Here is a 15558-nt window from a genome sequence, read left to right as displayed (position 1 = left end):
ATGACCAAGATTTCCTGGACACCCATGTCTATAGCCAGTCTAAAACCCAAGATACATGCCTCGTATTCAGCCATGTTATTGGTGCAATAGAAACGAAGTTGAGCAGTGACAGGGTAGTATTGCCCTGTCTCAGAAATCAGTACTGCTCCTATCCCGACACCCTTGGCGTTGGCAGCTCCGTCAAAGAACAATTTCCATCCTGGCTTCTCGACTTGTTCTAAGTCTTCAACATGCATTATCTCCTCGTCAGGGAAGTATGTTTTCAAAGGCTCATATTCATCATCAACTGGATTCTCGGCCAAATCATCAGCTAGCGCTTGTGCTTTCATTGCAGTCCGGGTCACGTAGACAATATCAAATTCCGTAAGCAAGATTTGTCATTTCGCCAACCTCCCTGTAGGCATGGGCTTCTGAAAAATGTACTTCAACGGGTCCAACCGAGAGATGAGATAGGTGGTATAGGCTGACAAGTAATGTTTCAACTTATGCGCTACCCAGGTTAAGGCACAACACGTCCTCTTGTTGAGTGTACTTTACCTCATATGATGTGAACTTCTTGCTGAGGTAGTAAATTGCCTGCTCTTTCCTTCCTGTGATGTCATGCTGCCCCAGTACACAACCAAAAGAATTATCCAGAACGGTCAGATAAAGGATCAAGGGTCTTCCCGGCTCCGGCGGGACCAACACAGGTGGACTAGCCAAATACTCCTTAATCTTGTCAAATGCTGTTTGACATTCATCCGTCCATCTGACCGCAACATCTTTCTTTAGCAGCTTGAAGATGGGCTCGCAAGTCGTTGTAAGCTGGGCAATGAACCTGCTGATGTAATTCAACTTGCCAAGCAAACTCATCACATGTTTCTTGTTCCTTGGCAGTGGTAGCTCCTGAATGGCTTTGAAATTGGACGGGTCTAACTCAATACCGCGCCGACTTACCACGAATCCCAATAACTTCCCAGATGGAACTCCAAACGCACACTTTGCTGGATTAAGTTTGAGGTTGTACCTGCGGAGTCTCTGGAAGAATTTCCTCAAGTCTTTGACATGGTCACATTGTTTTCTCGACTTAATGATCACGTCATCCACATAGACCTCAATTTCCCGATGTATCGTTTCATGGAACATGGTGGTCATCGCCCTCATATAAGTTGCTCCTGCGTTTTTCAACCCAAATGGCATGACTCTATAACAATATGTTCCCCAAGGCGTGATGAATGCCGTCTTTTCCGCATCCTCCTCATCCATCAAAATCTTGTGATAGCCCGCATAACAATCCACGAAGGAACCAATCTCATGTTTGGCACAATTGTCGATCAATATATGGATGTTTGGCAGTGGGAAATTGTCTTTTGGACTTGCCTTATTGAGATCACGGTAATCTACGCACACTCTGGTCTTTCCATCCTTCTTTGGCACAGGCACAACATTAGCTAGCCAGGTGGGATACCGCGTGACCCGGATGACCTTTGCCTCAAACTGCTTGGTGACCTCTTCTTTGATTTTCACACTAATGTCTGTCTTAAATTTTCTTAGCTTTTGCTTAACAGGGGGGCATGCTGGGTCGGTGGGCAATTTGTGGACCACCAAATTAGTGCTCAAACCTGGCATGTCGTCATACGACCATGCAAAAACATCTTTATACTCAAAAAGTGCTTTAATTATCTCTTCCCTGAGCTGAGGTTCCAAATGGACACTTATTTTTGTTTCCCGCACATTCTCCTGATCCCCTAAATTGATTGCCTCTGTGTCATTCAGATTAGGTTTGGGTTTTTCTTCAAAATGGCTTAATTCTTTACTGATTTCCTAAAAAGATTCCTCATCATCATGTTCCATTTCATCATCACACTCAATTTCTTGTATTATTATGTCTGAGTTAGATTGGCATTTAAGACTGGGCTGAAGACTCCTCATGCATGACACATCACTGAAACCAGCGTAAAAGGGACTGTACAAGAAAGAAAAGAAAGGCAAAAATAACAACTATCAGGAATGAAAAAGAGGAAAATTGCATTTCATTAATATTTAAGATAACAAGGTTTAACTCATCCAAACGGACGGAACATAGCATCCGAATTACAACCTTGGAAATAATCCAGATTAAACTGAAAGGAAATCAAAACTAACTACCAAGACTCCCTCCGAGTAGGAAGGGGAGTTTCTTCCCAATTGTTTAGCTTTGCCTGGGGCCCCACGAACTGAACATCTACCTTGCTTGGACCCTCTCCGGCCTCCAACACATTCACCTCATAAAACAACTTTTCAAACCTCTCAATCAGCTCCTTGTCGGGATCAACCACACCACTGGGCATTGCTGTTGCTAGGCGCTTCTTAGTACCAGGCCTGACGAAGGAACGGGAAAGGCGGGGGATGGGTTTTAGAAGGGTCCATGCCTTCTTTTTCATCTTTCTAGCTCGCCTTATGTCTGCAGCAGTGGGCTTGAAACCCAAACCAAAAGTATCTAGGTTTGCAGGAAGGGATACGGGCTGTACGATGCCTTATAAAGAAGCACCCAAGCCTTTTCCAGGTACAAATCCGTTCTTCAGCATTTCCGACGCAACCATGACGGATGCAGCAGCTACCTTTGGCACAGGAATACACTTCCCTTCCGGGATCTTTTCAACCGATACCGTATCAAAGACTTGATAAACCCATGGGCCTTTGTCATCCTCAGCTTCTATAAAAGGCACAATGGCATCACCTAGAGTACACGAACTATCTTCCCCATGCACCACAATCTCTTGCCTGTCCCACTCGAATTTAACCATATGGTGCAAGGTAGATGGCACTGCCTTTGCTGCATGGATCCAGGGTCGGCCTAACAAGAGATTGTAAGAGACAGCCACATCAAGCACCTGGAACTCCATAGTGAATTCAACCGGACCTATTGTTAGTTCCAACACTATATCCCCAACTGTGTCCTTGCCTCATCCATCAATCCTCGCACGCAAATGCTATTCTTATGAATTCTCTCACTGTCCACCTTTAACTTTTCCAGGGTGGAGAGAGGGCAAATGTTTGCACTGGACCCGTTATCAACAAGCACCCGGGTGACCACAGAGTCTTCACATTTCACCGTGAGGTAGAGTGCTTTATTATGTTCAGTGCCTTCCAAAGGCAGCTCATCATCAAAAAATGTAACCCTGTTGACTTCAAAAATCTTGTTTGTTATTTTCTCTAAATGGTTCACAGAAATCTTATCAGGAATGTTGGCCTCATTCAGAGTTTTCATCAATGTCTGGCGGTGCTCATCTGAGTGGATCAGTAATGATAGCAAAGAGATTTGCGTCGGGGTCTTTCTCAACTGTTCTACAATGGAATAATCCTGTGCCTTCATCTTTTTCAAGAATTCTTCTGCCTCTTCTTTAGTTACAGCTTTCTTCACTGATACTGGATTATCTTTGGTGAGTTTAGCCTTTCTCAGCTCATCAGGAGCAAAACATATTCCTGAGCGAGTCAGTCCGTGGGTTTCACAAACTTCTTCCTTAACTTCCTTTCCTTGATACATCACTGTCACTCGGCCGTAATTCCATGGGACGACCTTTTCACTGATTACTGGTAGCTGAGTCACTGGCTTGATGACAACCGGCTCTGTGCGAGCCCCTTTCACGATCACAGCGGGCTTGACAGCTGCCCCCGGCACTACCACTTTAACTGGTTCTTGTTTTTCTGCAACACTGCTCAAAAGTTTTTTCTTCATCACTACAACTTGTTTGCTAATTGTTTCTCCTTTCTTGATCAATGCTCTCTCCTTTGCTAGTTTCTCATTTGATCTATCCTCACTAGCCCTGATCATCATTACGGTTTGTGACAGCTTCTTATGTTCTCCCTTTTGGACTAGCTCGATCATACGGGTCTCGTGATGAGTTGGCAATGGATTTTGGGTGATGTTAGGCATTTCTGGGGCTTGTACTTCAATTCGGCGGGTATCAATGAGCTCTTGGATAGCCGTTTTCAAATGCCAACATTTTTCTGTGTCATGTCCCGGCGCACCTGAGCAATATTCACAACTCGCAGAGTGGTCTAGATTCCTTGGGGGAGGATTTGGCAATTTGGGTTCAATCAGATTCAGCATGCCCAACTGTCTCAATCTGTGGTACAAGCTAGTGTAAGACTCACCCAAGGGAGTGAAAGTCTTCTTCTTTTGCAGCCTATCATTCTTAAATGCAGGGTTAGGTCGAAAATCGATTCCAGCGGGATTTCTGTTGGTTCTTGGGGGTGGGTAGGTATTTTGAGCTGAGTAAGTATTTTGTGGGGTGGGTGCTCGCCATTGTACATGGGTAGGAGGTTGGGGGTATGTTTGGGCATGGTGGACAGAGAAATGGGGAGCAGGAGGTGGGTAATAATGCTGCGGTGGGCCATATGGGGTGTGTGGGTATGTTTGGGGGTGGGGGCGAGGTTGATGATAATATGGTGATGGACCTCTGGACCAAGCTCTCGATTCCACTACTGCAACCTCTTCTTTCTTCTTCTTTCCCAATACTCCTCCAGTGCCGCTCTGAATAGCCTGAGTAGTTGCTTTGATTGCTGAATAGCTCTTAATTTTGTTAGACTTGAGACCCTCTTCCACCATACTTCCCATTTTCACGACCTCGTTGAAAGTTTTTCCCACTGCTGACACCAGATGACCATAATAGGTTGGCTCCAAAGCCTGAAGGAAATAATCAACCATCTCGTTCTCTTTCATTGGAGGATCGACTCTTGCTGCCTGCTCTCTCCACCGAAAACCATACTCTCTGAAGCTTTCTCCGGGCTTCTTCTCAATTTTAGTCAGTGACAGACGGTCCGGGACAATTTCGAGATTATACTGGAAATGACATGCGAATGCTTGGGCCAGATCGTCCCAAGTGTACCATCGAGCATGATCCTGTCGTGTGTACCACTCCAAAGCTGCTCCACTTAGACTTTGACTAAAGTAAGCCATCAATAACTCATCCTTTCCTCCAGCTCCTCTCATCTTGCTGCAGAACCCCCTTAAGTGGGCCACCGGATCACCATGGCCATCATATAGGTCAAACTTGGGTAACTTGAATCCTGCTGGCAACTGGACGTCAGGAAATAGGCACAGGTCCTTGTAGGCTACACTCACTTGTCCTCCAAGCCCCTGCATATTTCGGAATGACTGTTCTAAGCTCTTAACCTTCCGTATCATTTTCTCTTGCTCAGGGTTTCTAGGAGGCTTTTCTTCCTCAACTGAGAGATCAAGGCGGGGAGTGTAAGGGCATGGCTCTGGTGGTTTGAAAGTGGCTTCGGGTGGGTAATATTGGTTATCATGGGTTTTGAACAAAGGTTCGCTAGAAGACCTATGTAGCGTAGCAGGTGGGGGAGCTACGAACACAGGAGTAATTGGCGGTGGAGGGCATGGGATTTGTTTGGGTGGTGGAGGTGGTGGTGTTTGAGAGGTGGTTCCGTAGTACTGCTGGGTAAGTAGGGAAANGTTCGCTAGAAGACCTGTGTAGTGTGGCAGGTGGGGGAGCCACGAACACAGGAGCGATTAGTGGTGGAGGGCATGGGATTTGTTTGGGTGGTGGAGGTGGTGGTGTTTGAGAGGTGGTTCCGTAATACTGCTGGTAAGTAGGGAAAGCCGGTGATGAATTCACTGTGGGAGGATCTTGAGGCTGAGCTAGTGGTGGGAGGTAAGAGGGGTTAGCAGGATAGGCTGGTGGTGGATTCCCTTCGACCAGGCCTGGTACATCTCGGCCATTTGTTGCTTCAGTTTATACATCTCCTCCTTCATTGCATTAATGTCCACTACTTCCTCCTCCTTAGATGGGTCGACAATGCTTGCTTCCAATTCCTGGTTGACCATGTTTGACTTATCCTTAGAGCGGGTGTTGTAGGGATGGGTTGCCAGAATGCCAGTCAATTTAACCACTTGCCTGAACTCATCAACAACAATTTTGTTAGCGGTTATGGCATTAACAGATAGATAACTGCACATTGAGGAGTGAATGCACCTAAGCAGTTAACCATTTCTATTATGTCTTTGCTTGGTTGCATGCGTCATCCCGGCTTTCCAATTGCAAACTTTCTCTTCTCCTTTCTCTTTCTTCTTTTTTTCTTTTCTTTCTTTTCATTTCTCTTATTTGCTTTTGTTTGTCTTCCTTTTTCTTTTGTTTTTTTTCTTTTTTTTTCTCTGTTGTTTTTGTTTCCTTTCTTGTTTTTCCTTTTCATTACGGTCGAATCCTATGGAGATTACCTACGTATCACGACCCCGCGTGAATCAGACCAAGCGTAGTTCTTGCAGATATAAAAAGGAAATAAATAACAAAAATTTTGGGATTTTCTTTTTTTTTTCATAAAAACAAACATTTTGACTACAAAGACTCAGGACTTACAGACTAACAGGCTTAGAAAAAGATCAACTCAAACGACCTAACAGACTCCAAAACGACTTAACAGACTCAAACAAAATGAAAATCACAAATGCATTAAAGCCTTTAATGCTCCTGGAGCTCTCGGGTGTTGTTTGGCTTTGTTGCGGGCTCATCTGCAAGATCCTCCTGAAGCCTTTCCAAATCCCTCATTACCTGCTGGACAAATGTCATGACTGCCGCGAAGAAAGTAGTCTGGGTCATGTCTTCACATATCTGGCATTTTACCACAATGTACTCTGCAATCGCCGTGACTCTTTCACGGATCCTACCCTTCTCTCGTAATAATTCTCCAATTTGCCTGGTTCTAGCTTCCAAAGTTTGTTCCGCTGCATGGTTCTGTGTTTGAAATTGATGTAGATCCCTTTCCAACCTTGCTATCAAAGAATAACAATGCTCCCTCTCGGCTTCGAAATCTCTTCCCTGCTTGGCCATTTCATTTCCAATGATCTTGACCTTCTTCTTTATACTTGCCATCCCCTTGTCATATTTCTCCTTCAGCTGACGGATAGAAGTGGCCCGTTCCCATGCATCCTTGGCTATCTTGGCTCGAACATTTGCTAACTCCTTTTCAGTCTTTTGTAACTCATCCTCAAAATCACATGCCTTCTGGGTAAGGTTGTAGATGAGCGTTTCGTCTTTTCTACTCCTGCCCGGGTTGTCAATTGCTATTTTCATTTTTCGGATCTGGATTCCCCAGCACCTGAAATAACTTGAATATAGGCCTCTTACCAATCTCTCGTCGGATAGACTTCTTTCTCGATTCCTTGCATCTAATTTCAGTTGTTGAATTTGGGCCTTGAGAGCTTCATTCTCCTGGGCCAATTGCTTTTTATCACCTTCGTCGGCTGCGGCTTGTAAGCTGTTTTCGAACCGAAGCTCCTGAACCTGTTTTTCCAATGCTCCAATTCGAGCTCTGTACTCCTTTTCTTTAGCCAACCAATCCCACTGTACCTGAGCCTCGCTTGTTAATTGTTGCACATGTGGCCTTTTGGCGGGTCTCTCGGGGATTTGAAACCTTTTACCGAACCAAACCGAGTATTTGGGATCTACCTCACCTCTGGCCCGGTCCTGTACTATAGTTTTGGGCTCAAGGTACCTGCACTCATTCCATATCTTTCGGATTCGGCCTTCAGGGAATGCAGCCTTTGGGCCCAACTCAATGACTTGCCCACTCAGGTCTTCATCGTTGTGCACCGTCTGGAATCTTCCAAATTGTCGCAAAACGCGGTAAGGAGCATAAGGCTGAATGCTTCGAATACCCATCAAAAGNCCATGCTTCAAACCCTTCCGCCACATTGTAATCCTTGACCCTCTCTTCATAACTGGTGATGAAGTTATTTGGGCTCGAGCAATAACTCATGAATCTGGGATGGTGGCGAAGATGCTCGATCATCCACATTTGTAGGAGGATATTGCAACCTTCGAAGAACTGGGCCCCGGCTTTGCACAAAGTCAATGCACGATAAATATCCGCCAATATCAACGGGGCAAGTGTATGATCTTTCATGGTAGTGAGGATTTGTGCAATTCTAGCCATACGTATATCCACTGTCCCCTTCTCATTTGGAAAAACCATTATCCCTAAAAACGCCACGATAAATGCAAACCGGCGATGAAGTTTCCAAAGACCCTTATCTTGTTTGTTGCACAACCCCTTTTCATGTGCCTCAAAACCAGAATAGTGCTCAAACCTGAAGTACAAAAAGTGGAAAGCACAACACCCTTCGCTTACACGGTTCTTGCTTGTCTGTTTACTGATATTCAGGAGGTCAAAAAACTTGTGCACTGACGGAGCCCTTGGAAATATAAGTTGTTGCTTCCTCAAATCTCGTCCGAACTCAATATACTCGGATATCTCCTCCAAAGTAGGGGTAATCTCAAAGTCTGAGAAGCGAAAAACATTACGAGCAGGGTCCCAGAAAGTTATCATAGCCTTGATCAGATCGTCTCGTGGTTTGATCTCCCAAATGTCTATAAGAGCGCCCAATTGTTTTCTTACCCATTTCTGACCATCTTGATCCAAATCATTCCACCACATGCGCAAATGTACTCGAGCCTGCTCCCTGATCACTTCTGGCGGATCCTGGATAGTATTCATTTGTTCCTGTAGAAAGGTAGGGTTAGGGTTGACTCTAATGGATCATTTTTGAAAGCACGTTTCTAGGTTTAAAACAAAAGACCATGATCCCTTCCTTGATATGCCAGTTTTAGCCAAAAGGCTCGCTTTGCAAATATGGCCCCTTCCCAATTCTGTGCGAACTTTGAGCCCGGGGGAGGCTTATTTTGTGACACTTCTCAACTTTGACCATTCGATTACGAGGATAGCCCTTCGACAACGGAAGAATATTCTAAGGCTATCTCGGTAAGAATGGTTTAAAACACTACCGACACTGAATCAGCTTATTTTGACCGACTGCATTTGTTTGACTCCCTCGCTTCTCTTTTTTTTTTCTTTTCTTTTTCAAAATAAGGCCGGACCTTATGTAGGTTGCCTACGTATCCCATATCCGATGGGAATCAGACCCGCGTAGTTCGGCCAACTTGACTTTGAAATGACTATTTTTTATTTGTAAAAAAAAAATCGGCAGAGTTTCGGGGTATTTTCAAGCATTGGGTTTTCTTCAGAACCGGGTTTTCTTCTTTCCTACATTCCTACATCACTCTTGGTCTTTTCCTCTCTTTTTCCCTCTTCTTGATTTTCTATGATTTTTCTCACTCTTCTTTTCTTATTTAGCCGGTCAGCATGCAAGCCAAAACAAATGAACGTTTACATAGCACATAGGATGCATCATGATGGTCTGTTATTTTGGGGTACACCTGTCCTAGACGGACCCAACCCCTGTGTTGAGTCCCCTAAGCCAAAATGCACGTGATGCAAACAAGCGCTCCTACTAGGGATCCGGCATGAGGCTGTGTTCTTCTAGGTTTAAAAAACCTGGGGTTTTGGTCTAGACTTGGGGTACCCGAGCGGACAACTGGGGCCGAGGAGGGGGCGACGTACCGGGAGCACTGAAGTCTGCCCGGCCTTGTCGCTTGCCCAGCTTCGCTCTATTTGGTATATTTTCTAGAAAAAGCGGGCTACGCGAACGTATGCACCAATTTTAAGAAAAACTAAAGGGGTGGCGTAAGAAGACAATTATATACAATGCAACAATATCAAAGCGGTAAACAGATAGCAGTTAGCACAAAGGTTCACAAAATACAATAATATCAATAATAAATAAGCCAAGTAAAAATCATGAAATAAGCTCGAATTCTTGAACCCTGAACAAAAGTTCTGGGTTTTTTTTGTCCCCAGCGGAGTCGCCAGAGCTGTCACACCTCCTTTTTTTCTTACTACACCCCCGGAAAGGGGTATAATAAGGGAGTTATTTCCAACTTGAAGTGACAATCGAAACGGGATCCATTTTATTAAAATCAGAGTCGCCACTTGGGAGATTTATGGTGTCCCAAGTCACCGGCTTTAATCCCGAATCGAGGAAAAGAATGACTCTGTTATACAGTCTGTGAACCAGAAATCCGAGTAAGGAATTCTGTTAACCCGGGAGAAGGTGTTAGGCACTCCCGAGTTCCGTTGTTCTAGCACGGTCGCTTTGATCCTACTTGGCTTATGAAATTATTTAATTACTGATTTTAAAACCTATGTGCTTTTGCTTCTTTCACCACTTTTAAATAAGAAAAATTATCTTGATACGAGTTACGCGTACGTATACCCGCTTGTTTGGCGCGCCAAAAATCATGTCACGCGAACGTGTCCACAATTAATAGCGCTTTATTATTATTAAGAAAATTTGGGCCAAAGTTGCGCGAACGCATACTCCGGTTTTGTTTTTAGAAGCGTAATTGTGTTACGCGGACGTATACACAATCACACTAGTATTTTAAAATGGCCCTAAAGGATATTCTACGAAATATTTAGTCATTTTTACATCTAGGTTACGAAATTAATACGAGGGCTGTAAAAAACTAATTAATAGCCCATGAAAACCTATTTTTATTATTAAGAAAAGTTTGATCGAAGTTGCGTGAACGCATACTCCAAATTGGTTTAGAATTGTGATCATGTTACGCGAATGTATACGCAATAACAATCGTGCTTTAATCGGCCCTAAAGGCTTACTCTACGAATATTATGTTTGTTACACCTACGCTAGGAAATAAGGCGAGACTACCTTTGAGTTGCCCATTATAATTGGCTCAACAGGCAATGACTGGGCTCCAAGTGAAGCCCAGCCTAGCAATCCAATCACGAGGAACAAACTGCGCCTGAGGTCAGCCCAGCGAGTTGGGCTTCACGGTTGAATACCATATAGGCCTTTGAGTTGATCAGTCGCTTGCTTTAAGCTAAGTAACATACCAGGCCCATTTCGAAACCAAGACATATGTATAAACTACCAATTTGATTTCCAGGTTCACTGTTATTCAGAGCATGAAGCAACAATTGACCAAATTAATCCAGTAACCCCAAATCAAACACTCATTTGACTCCGAAATTATGCAATCATTAGCCCAATCCAAAGGAACAGTAGTAGGACCTCACGAGCGACCATGACAAGCAAACTTGAAAAAGAAAACAACAAATAAGGCTACTAACACTTGTAAAAATAAAATTCATTCGAGAAAGTTAATTTTGAGCTTAGACAAACCCTGTGAACAAGTTGCACAAAAATTCCACAACACCTAACATTCGCATATTTGTACATGAAGAAGCTAACCAATTGACCCCAGCTGAAATCAAATTAAAGAATTTTCGACAGCCCAAAGCACACAGGGAATATACATTACTAATCACAGTCCATTGTTTGCTTAAGTAAAAGTTCAAAGTACTAAGCTCATTTATACACTTCAAATTCCATGAACAAACCCCCAATCAACAGGTATGGTTCTAACTCTAACTTAGAGACACACAACAAATAGAAACAAAGTCAAAATCAGTTCGGCTTCCAACATCCTCTTCATTTAGCATGAATTTCAAATCCTTTACATGTTCAAAGAGTATTCTTCAAGTATGAGCTTAAAAGAGTACCTGGGAATAAGAAGGAAACAATGAAATGAAGAGGGATCAGCAGTATTAACGGCAGAAACAACCAGCAACAGCACAGCCCAGATTCAACAAATGGAAACCATGAAACCAGCTTGAAAAGCTCAATAGAACAGTAACCCTTAACAGATTGAACCAGAAAACTCTTCCAAAAAATCAATTACTTCATATGAACTCTTAAACTAAATCAGAAAATGTGTTTAAGCCTTGAACACTTCAGAAATTAATCAAAAAAAATGGAAAATGTCCCATGGAACAGTAACCCTCTAGCCGCTTATGTATTTTTTCTCCCTCTAAAACCTCTCTTTCAAGGCAAGTATCTAATGCCTTTATAGGCAAATGGTTAGGGCAAGCTTTAGATTTTAATTTTGCACTTAGATCCCTGATTTTATGACTTGTTAGCCAAGTCATGGTGTTAAAATTAGGACCAGCCCCCGCTAGAAGCTTCTAGGACCTTCTTTAAGCAGTTATCCAAGATTCTCTACTCTACAATTCCTAAATTAGTCCCAAATGCCCTGAGAATTACTCCTTAAAACTTGCAGGGTCAATTGGCCCAACCAACTGGTCACAATGAGGAACTGCACCTTACAACAATGGCCAGAAACAGATCTAAAGCCCCAAACCATGAATCAAGCCCACTAATTTTATAACCTTCTAGAAAACATAACGACCCAAATACTAAAAAATTTGCACACATAGACACCTAAATTACTGCAAATTAGTACAAATAAAGGGAACTTAGCTAAATTAACGGATGAGCCAATTAACTAATTAAGAAAAGAATCCAAATTAACCAATGCATGAACAAATAGACTTCTGAATAAATAGAAATAATTCGAGAAGAGGGGACGAGGCAGAGAAATGGAAAAAGAACAGTGAAGAAGTGAATAAACCGAAGTAAAGAAGAAAGTACCTACTAATAACTCGGGTGATGAAAAATGGAGCTTGAGCCTTTGGATCCTCTGATTTCCGGCCCAATTTGATGTTAATCGTGTGCTCTTACAAAAGCACGCGACTAAAACCAGATTAAACCGAAAATCTCAACAACCTCTTGACTTGGTTCAATTCTGTGATTTAAGATTCGGGGAATTTTAGAAGGATTTGAAGGAAATCAGCGATGGACTAAGTATGAGGGGATCGGGGTGGGTCTGTGGTGTTAATTTGGCGGGGATTGGGTTACGCTGCCGCCGGAGGGGATGAGGGCGACGCTAGGGTTTCGAAGATTCGAGGGGCTTGGGTGGGATTCGAGGGAAGAGGGCTGTGGATTTGGAAAGGGGAAGGTGAGGCGGTCAGGTGGTGTAAAAATGGGAGTCATTGGACGATCGCCGCCGGCGGAGGCGATTTCCGGCCGGCGGTTCGCGGCGGTGTTATGTCTCTGAGGTTTGAGGTGAGAGAGACGAGTCTTGGGGGGGGGGGGTAGGCCTGTTTGGACATTAATATACCTATTAATGCTCAGTTCCTGTCCGTTAGATTTTCCAACCTCGACGGTTGAGATCAAACGGGAGGGAACGACGCTGTTTTGGGCACTGGGGGGAGGGGGGGGCTGGACCGGATTTTGGATGGGTTTGGGCTAGATTGGAACGGGTTTGGGAGGGAAAGACTGGGCCTGGGTGCTTTAAACAAATACTGGCCCAAAATCTGATTTCTCTTTAATTCCTTTTCCTTTTATTTTCTTTTTTCTCTTTTTCTTTTCAAATTAAAACTAAAAATCTAAATTAACTCTAAATTACCCTACCAAAATATATTAAGCTCTAATTAATAACCAACACCACTAATTAAATACCAATTTAAAGAAAACTAATAAAATTCAAAGCTAAAATTCAAACCAAGTAAAACAAATCAATTTTTGTGATTTTTGTATTTTTGTAAAACCCTAATTACTAATTAATCTAAAAATATGTAAAATTAAATCCTAAGTGCAATGCGTATTTTTGTATTTTTATGAGTTTATGTTAAATTAATAATGCACACAGAAATGCAAATAAACATGGAAATTATGCAATTAATTCCTGCAAATTAAATAACAAAAGAAAAATCCTAAATCTAAGAATTCTGTAGGAGTAAATCATGCGAGGCAAAAATCACGTGCTCACAACGAGGTAGCTGTCGACGTTCACAACCCCGTTTTCTCCCTTATCTTCTGTATTTTCATTATCTTCAGACTTTGTTCCTAGTTCTAGACTGTGTAGCATTTAGTAAACTCTGTAGTAGCTCGTGACTTGTGACACCCCAATTTCGGGCTGAGTCGGGATGGTCTCCTTGTATTGTCACGTTCTATTCCGCACGTATGGTTATGTTATCTATGATTTTGACTTATTTATGCTAAGTAACTGTCAAAGGAGGTGTTAATGTTCCGTTGACTGGCCTTGTCTTCACGAGAGGCGCCATCACGACCGGGTTGGGAATTAGGTCGTGACGTTAGACTAAAACAATACTCTCGAGAAAGACGTCCACAGGAAGAATAGAAGTTGAACCAAACCATTGACTTTGGTACGAAGGATAAGCGATAATTAATATTAGAATTAAATTTGAGATGTGTTTATTCTATGTTTGGTTGGAATAAAATCGTGGTATAACTAATCTCGCGTTATCCCCGGATTATAGTATTTTTTTTATTCCTATGGGAGTGTGGTGTAACTAATAATGGAATAACAAATTTCCTAACGAGATGACCCCTTACAGTACAAAACGACCAAATAATCCTATTCGATGAAGAATGTCGACTTCAATAACCAAAAAAGGTTCTAACAAAAAGAAAAAAAAAAAAAAAAAAAAGGCAGGCAAATTTTGCGTTCTAAAAGTGGAATTTTTTTGTGTGGAGAAACGGATAATATTATTAATAATAACAACTAAGGTGGCATTACATCGCTACTACTATTAGTAGGAATAACACTTAAGCTTCCAAACATTTCCAGTTTGTTACATACGGAATTTGATATGAGCCTAGTAGTAGGTGGTGCATCCTTGTCTTCTTGGATCACCGTCTTGACAGGGCCGAAAAGGGGGGGGGGGGGAGTTGAAAATATTTATACCAGCAAGCATTTGTTGTTGGAACCTAGTTTACTCAAAATGTGTGCCACCTTATTTCCTTCACGGAAGCTATGCCGGATCATTAGATTCCCCAATTTCTTTAGTAAGCATATGCATTCAATGACAATGTTAATGTAGGCTGGGAAGTTATTATGCACAAGTAGCTGGATTATATCTGTTGAATCAGTTTCTATCTCCAGGGGAGTTAATCTTCTATCATCTGCGAGTTTGTCCCAGCTTGAAGTGCTAGTAACTCTGCATGCGTAAGGGTGTAGGCTTGGATTACTTTAGTGAAGCCTACTACCAAGTTACCTTGTGAGTTTCTTATAAGTCCCCCAATACCTCCTGCATTATGCCTGCCCAAAAAGGAACCATCTATATTTAATTTGTATGTTTGAGGTGGTGGTGGGTACCATTTGATGTGGATGGTCTTTTTTGTGCATGGGGCTTGTGGTTATATTATAGAGAAGTTTAAATTCAATGGTAAGTATGGTAACCAATTGGTAGTTTAGAGCTTTAGAGAGGTTGTGAAAATAGTTATTGTTTCTATTTAGGCAAAGGTGTCATAGTGCAAAAGGAAATACATCTTCCCAAGTTATACAGTTGTGGTTAGTAGGTATAGGGAGGTCCTTGATTGATAGCATCTGTCACGCCCCTTTTTCTCGCGAAATCGGGTTTCGACACGTGACAAATCTTTTAAGGAAGGTATTAAAAGAAGAGAGTCGCCACCTAACAATTTTTAAGATGCGTTAGGGCACCTATTTGCAAATGACTCTGGTTTAACTAGTCTGCATCGCCAAAGATCGGGTAAGGCTCAAGTTACCTCAGGGAGAAGGTGTTAGGCACTCCTCGAGGTCCACAACTATGGGTTTCGACTGAACTTAAATTATATGGATTAGTCTCTGTGATCAAATAAACAAATAGAGAGCAAAAAATTTAAGAATTTTATAAAAAGATCTTGAACAGAGGGGTACAACTATTTTTTGATTCTAGTAGAAAAGAAAGAAAATGTGGGGGGGGGGGGGGGGTTCCTAAGTTTTTTAGCCTAGAGGATCACCCCGTGCAACATAAATAATATTTTGTAACTCCCTCGAGATGGGGTGTTACTCATAT

Source organism: Nicotiana attenuata, chromosome 1, assembly GCF_001879085.1.
Source record: "Nicotiana attenuata strain UT chromosome 1, NIATTr2, whole genome shotgun sequence".
Classification (NCBI taxonomy): Eukaryota; Viridiplantae; Streptophyta; class Magnoliopsida; order Solanales; family Solanaceae; genus Nicotiana; species Nicotiana attenuata.
The sequence above is the reverse complement of the archived record's forward strand: the minus strand, read 5'-3'. Positions refer to the sequence as shown.